Source organism: Suncus etruscus, chromosome 15 (assembly GCF_024139225.1).
Source record: "Suncus etruscus isolate mSunEtr1 chromosome 15, mSunEtr1.pri.cur, whole genome shotgun sequence".
NCBI lineage: Eukaryota > Metazoa > Chordata > Mammalia > Eulipotyphla > Soricidae > Suncus > Suncus etruscus.
The window spans coordinates 13851053-13857564 of record NC_064862.1 but is presented as its reverse complement, the minus strand read 5'-3'; the positions used below and the strand labels follow the sequence as shown (position 1 = coordinate 13857564).

Sequence of the window (6512 nt, the reverse complement as noted above, 5' to 3'; positions counted from 1 at the left end):
CAGAGAGACAGAAACATGCAGAATGGTCTCACTCATCCATGGGTTTTAAGAAAAATGAAAGACATTCTTGCAATAATAATTTTCAGACACAAAAGAGAGAAGGGATGGAGGTTACAGCTCACCTCATGAAGCTCACCACAAACAGGGAAGAGTTTAGTTAGAGAAATAACTAAATTTTGAACTATCCTAATGATGAGAATATATGAGGGAAATAGAAAGCCTGTCTAGAGTACAGACTGGGGTTGTGTGGGGAGGAGGGAGATTTGGGACATTGGTGATGGGAATGTTGCACTGGTGATGGGTGGTGTTCTTTACATGACTGAAACCCAAACACAATCATGTATGTAATCAAGGTGTTTAAATAAAATATTAAAAAAGATCTTTATCAAAGCCTTTAGTAATATAATCAATTAGTAGTACTTGTTCAGTGAGAAATTGTTGTTGAAAGAGCAGTGACCATTATTCCTCTGCAGCAAGTAAAATAGGGCATAAACAAAAGTCCCTAATTTTTAACTTCTTTTCTCAAAATTTTTTCATGTCAACTTAAGACAGGTTTTTACTACAACTTCTATATTGGTAGAAATTGACATCCTGACCCTAAAAGTTAGAGAGAATCTGCTCCGAGATATATGTTTTGTGTGAAGATGAGTTGATTGAAGATTGAACCCCTAAAAATAAAAATTAACCTGTCACATAGTATGGAAACTTAGAAGAATTTTATGTAGCAATAAATAAGGAATTGCTTAGAAAATGGCATTTACATTTTCTTTCTTCTAGTATGGTTATAAGGGTTGTAGTGGTGAAAATTAATTTTGTTTGACATTGCCCTCCATTTTCCTTAAAATTGTAGCTCTTTTTCTTTCTGCATTGCATGCATTGAATTAGATTACATGTGGTGCTCCATTAAGAGAAAGATGCGTAAAAACATGAGTAGGGACAATTAGAATAATGGCTGGTGTGAGTTTCCTGTAATCAATGGTGATACCTTAGAATAATTGGGGTCTTTAATTGCACTTTGTAAAGGGCATTTGTAAACATCATTGTGTTGTCAGGAGAACCTAACAATTTTTAAAAATGAATTCTATTCTGTTTTCCTTTACTCTTCTTGTTTCCTTTCTTTCGCTTCTTCATTCTTTTTTTTACTTTTTTCCTTCCTTCTTTCATTTGTTCTTTTTTCTTTACTTTCTTTCTGTTTCTTCCTTTATTTTTTTCTCACTTCATTCTTTCTCTTTTTATGTTATTTTTTAATAAACAAATTATGTACTATGTGATGGGCAGAGATAAAAAGTTGAAAATTTAAGGGAAACATTTCCAATTGTAATTGAAGTTATAAAACAACTCCATGCCTCAAACACAAGAAAGTAAGATATGTCACATTCAGGCACATGATTATACAATAGGTGAATTTGGACTAGCCAGATCAATAGTACAATCAGAATAGTGCTTGACTTGATTGATCCTCAGGGCATATATGGATCCTTAAGACTGCCAGGTATGGGGCCAGAGTGATAGCGCAGTGATAGCATTTGCGTTGCAAGCAGCTGATCCAGGACAGACCTCAGTTTGATCCCTAGCGTCCCATATGGTTCCCCAAACCAGGAGTAATTTCTGAGCATGTAGCCAGGAGTAACCCCTGAGTGTCACATGGTCCTGATAAATACTATCATTCAGATTTTGGATCATATTATAATTATATTTCTAATTCTTGAAAAATCGCACATATTTTATAATGAATATGTTCATTGACATTCCTAATAAGTATAAGGGTTCCCTTAATTTTTCTGATTACCAATACTTAAAATTTCTTGCTTGTTTTTTTCTTAACAAAATTCATTCCAACATATTGTCTCGACTTACACTTTCTAAATATGAATGAGTTGTAACACCTTTTCATGTTATTCTTGGACATCTCTATTTTTTTCAAAGAATTGTATAGGAAGATCTGGAAATGTGGTTGTTTAGTTTTAGTTGTTGAATATTGTAAGTTTTGTTTATAAGCTTTGAATTAACTTCAATTATATAAAATATTTACAAGTTTTTTCCCAACTCGTATATTGTTCTTTTATTTTTGAGAGAGAGAGTGAGAGAGGCAGAGAGCAGAGTCAGGCATGGGTTGGAAACCAGTTACATTAGTGGTGGAAAAATGTTCATGGGTGAAGGGGGGAGTACATTAAAGCACTGAAACTCAATTATGAACAACTTTGTAATCATGGTGTTTAAATCAAAATAAATAAATAATTAAATTTCCCTACTAATGGGGCCCAAGCACTAGCACAATGAATGAGTTACTTGCCTTGTACTTGGCCAACCTGGGTCTGACCCCGGTTTGATCCCCAGTATGCCATATGTTGCCCTGAGTCTGCCAGGAGTGATTTCTGAGAGCAGAGATAGGAGTAACTTCTGAGTGCCACTCGTGTGACTCCCTTCCCCACAAAACAAAACAAAACGAAACAAAACAAATCCCCCTACTATTGGGCATAAGATATAACTCTGTATCAGAAAAATTGATCTTCATATTTGTGTCCCTATTACAATCCCTGGGATATACACAAATACACACACATACATACACACAAAGTCCCTAAAAATGTTACTACTTGCCTACTTTTGGGGCTCCTAATTTCCTGTGTAATTATTAACTTTATGTATTCTTGATACATTGACCCTTTAATCATTATAATCTACTCATTTTCGTCTTATTTCCTTTTTTGTTAAAAGCACTATTCTGCTGAGACTACATCTTTTCTTTTCTTTTCTTTCTTTTTTTGTTTTTTGGGTCACACCCGGCAGCACTCAGGGGTTACTCCTGGCTTTAGGCTCAGAAATCACTCCTGGCAGGCACAGGGGACCATATGGGATGCCAGGATTTGAACCCTTATCCTTCTGCATGCAAGGCAAAGGCACCACTTCCATGCTATCTCTCTGACCCCGAGAGTACATCTTTTCATTTTTGCCACTTATTTGACATACACATATCACTTTTATTTCTACATTACTTTCAGTCTAGAGTATTCCTTTTGTTTTTTGTTTGTTTTGTTTTGGGGTCATACCCTGTAGCACTCTGGGGTTACTCATTACTATGTGCTCATAAATTGCTCCTGGTTTAGGGAGACCATATGGAATGCCAGGAATTAAACCCAGGTTCATCCTGGATCAGCTGTGTGCATGGCAAACACCTTAATGTTGTACTATTGCTCTGGTGCGAAGTATCCCATTTATTTTTTGAACTTTACCTTATTGAAACCATTGTGATATACGAAGTCTTTTATAGTTGAACTTCAGTTTTCAGGGCTATTCCCACCAACAGTGTCAACCTCCCTCCACCAATGAACCAAGAGTGCATCCTATACCACCACCGTTTGGCCCCATGGCCCATTTAAATGTAGATGGTTTAAGTTTAGGTCTCTTGATTCTATTGCAATTGACTTTGGCTTGGAAATTTAGTTCTGTCCTTATTTTTCTCCATCAATGCTTCTGAGACCACTTCGCCACTGCCCCCCCCAGCCTTCCCCCCCCTTTCTTCTTAGTTTTATAGAAAAAAAATGCAGAAAATGTGTTAGAACAAAGTAATCTGGGTCCCAAGGTTCTATGAAAAAGGTGGAAGTTCCTATTTAAAAGATTATATAAAAATATATACATATAGGGGCCGGAGAGATAGCATGGAGGTAAGGCGTTTGCCTTTCATGCAGGAGGTCATCGGTTCGAATCCCGGCATCCCATATGGTCCCCCGTGCCTGCCAGGAACAATTTCTGAGCCTGGAGCCAGGAATAATCCCTGAGCACTGCCGGGTGTGACCCAAAAACCACAAAAAAAAAAAAAAATATATATATATATATATATATATACATATAATAAAGAAACCTGAGTGTAACAACTGAAGAACTTTTACTGGGACCACAAAGAAAGACTTCGGGGTTAGACAATTTAGTATGACTGGAACCTGTAGTTGGTCTTATGGCAAGATGTTTCATGAATATGCTCTCTCTGTTTTTAGGCCAAATGGTTTTACTTTCTATTTTCCCCTACTTTTGCTTAGCCTATGCATAAAAAGGGGGGTAGGGGAAGAGGGAGTTGGGGCTTATTGGTGGTTGGTGAGAATATTGCGCTGGTGGTATTTTTTTTAACTAAAACTAAAAGATGCTTATAGTTACAAGCATGTTTATAATCATGGTGCTTAGATAAAGATATATATAAAAAATACCTGTCCCACACACACAACCTCTATTTTTGTTTTCTTTATATTTATATATATATGCATATATATAGAGAAAGAATTCCATTTTTAAAAACAGACCCAAAAATCTGTATCATTATTCCATTTTATTTTATTTTTGGAACATAGCATTTTAATAAGGAATTGGGGAATTGAGACAAGCTGGGATGTGGGCAGACTCCTCTGCAGGATGTTGCTGCTTCTGGGGCAATGGGGAAATTTTGTTCAGCTTCTCAAGTAATTTTTTAAAACCTTTTATCAACTCATTGATTTCCGGGTATAACTTAGTGATTTTCTGCTCTGGGATGGTTGTAGTCTCAGGAACATGTTCTTCGTTGTTTTCTAGATGGAAGTCAGCCATGTTGGGAAGTTGAAGGTCAGCCTGTTTGGGAGCCTTCTTGTCAGCCTGGTTGAGAACTTTCACTTCCTGCTTGGGAACCTCCACATCAGCCTGGTCGGGAAACTTCTCATCAGCGTGCTTGAGAAACTTTTTGTCAGCCTGGTCGGGAACCTTCTCATCAGCCTGCTTGAGAACCTTCTTGTCAGCCTGGTTGAGAGCCTTCACTTCAGCCTGCTTGAGAGCCTCCTTGTCAGCCTGGATGTGAACCTTCTCATCAGCCTGCTCGAGAACCTTCTTGTCAGCCTGGTCGGGAACCTTCTCATCAGCCTGCTTGAGAACCTCCTTGTCAGTCTGGATGTGAACCTTCACATCAGCCTGCTCGAGAACCTTCTTGTCAGCCTGGTTGAGAGCCTTCACTTCAGCCTGCTTGAGAGCCTCCTTGTCAGCCTGGATGTGAACCTTCTCATCAGCCTGCTCGAGAACCTTCTTGTCAGCCTGGTTGAGAGCCTTCACTTCAGCCTGCTTGAGAGCCTCCTTGTCAGCCTGGATGTGAACCTTCTCATCAGCCTGCTCGAGAACCTTCTTGTCAGCCTGGTTGAAAGCCTTCACTTCAGCCTGCTTGAGAGCCTCCTTGTCAGCCTGGATGTGAACCTTCTCATCAGCCTGCTCGAGAACCTTCTTGTCAGCCTGGTTGAGAGCCTTCACTTCAGCCTGCTTGGGAAACTTCTTGTCAGCATGTTTGGGAACCTTCTTATCAGCCTGCTGGAAAACTTTCTGGAGGTCAGCCTGGTTGAGAGTCTTCTGGAAGTTAGCCTGGTTGAGAACTGTTTTCAAGTTAGCCTGCTTGGGAATATTCTGGAAATCAGCCTCATTGTCAACCAGCTTGTCCTTCAAATTCTTGAGGTTTTTGATAGATTCGATCACCACATCATTTCTGGAAGCAGACTCTTCTTTGGAGATGAAAGCCTCGCTAAAATTGTGCTCACTGGAGACTTGTTTCTCTTCAGGATGCTTGCTGGGGTGCCAGCTGTTGACAGACTGAGCAGTTGAAGTGGCATGGATTTGGTCTTTAGGCTTATTGTTAAAGATAGGAGAGGTGGAGGCCAAGCTGGCCAGAAGCAGGACGACGAAGAGCTGCATGATGGAGCTGGAGCAGGATCTGTTTTCTGGGTGTTAGTACTGCTGAAAATGCAATCGTAAAGGGGCTTTATGTATTTGGGAATAGGGGTGGGCCCTAAGAAACCTGATTCATGATTGGACCTGGGAGCATTCCAGGTTTCTCCTTCCAAGTTTCCTGTTCTGAAAATATCTCTTGGGGAACTGAACATTCTGGGAAACCAGTTACAGGAAAGCAGGGCCCGCAACTCCTCTCCATTCTATTGGTGCTGAAGGTATGCCAACACTATCTCCATAAATTATTGAAATAGAAAACTGGATATGTTTTCTACTTTGGGGGGGGCTTCCGGTGGAGACCAGAAGGCCTGCTGGACAAATTCTAAAAGAGCTGTAACACTTGTTTTCTACCTTTTTACATTTGTATAATTTTACTTTTATTTGTCTGGTTAATTAATATCTGTCTCCTTCAGGAGTATGGAATTTGAACTTTGGTTGAGCTTGTGATTCATTATTTTTTCCAACAGCTAGAATGAAGTTGGCACACCAAAGGGGTCTGGTATACATCAGATGAAGAAATGAAGAATGGGCTAAGCTGCTTATTCTAGCTTCAGATAAAACACCCCATCAGCTCTGGAAATGAGTGAGAGAAGCAGTTCCATATCTCGTGTTTTCATGTCCATGCAGAAACTAGCCTGATGAGTTCGTTAGATAGGAAAAAAATATTAAGTCATGGTGTGAGATATATGTCAAATCTCAAGCAAAAGCATGCAGCCATCAGAAAAAATGAAGTCATGAAATTTTCCTACACATAGATAAACATGAAAATTATTATGCTGAGTGAA

The 6512-nt window shown here is 39.2% G+C and overlaps 1 non-coding gene across 1 annotated transcript; it reads right to left on the bottom strand.

Annotated features, from left to right (window-relative positions):
• Positions 1-6007: 6007 nt before the first annotated feature.
• Positions 6008-6069, bottom strand: LOC126031864 (U7 small nuclear RNA). The gene has a single exon (XR_007503677.1). It is a non-coding gene; the product is annotated as a U7 small nuclear RNA (small nuclear RNA).
• Positions 6070-6512: the final 443 nt, after the last annotated feature.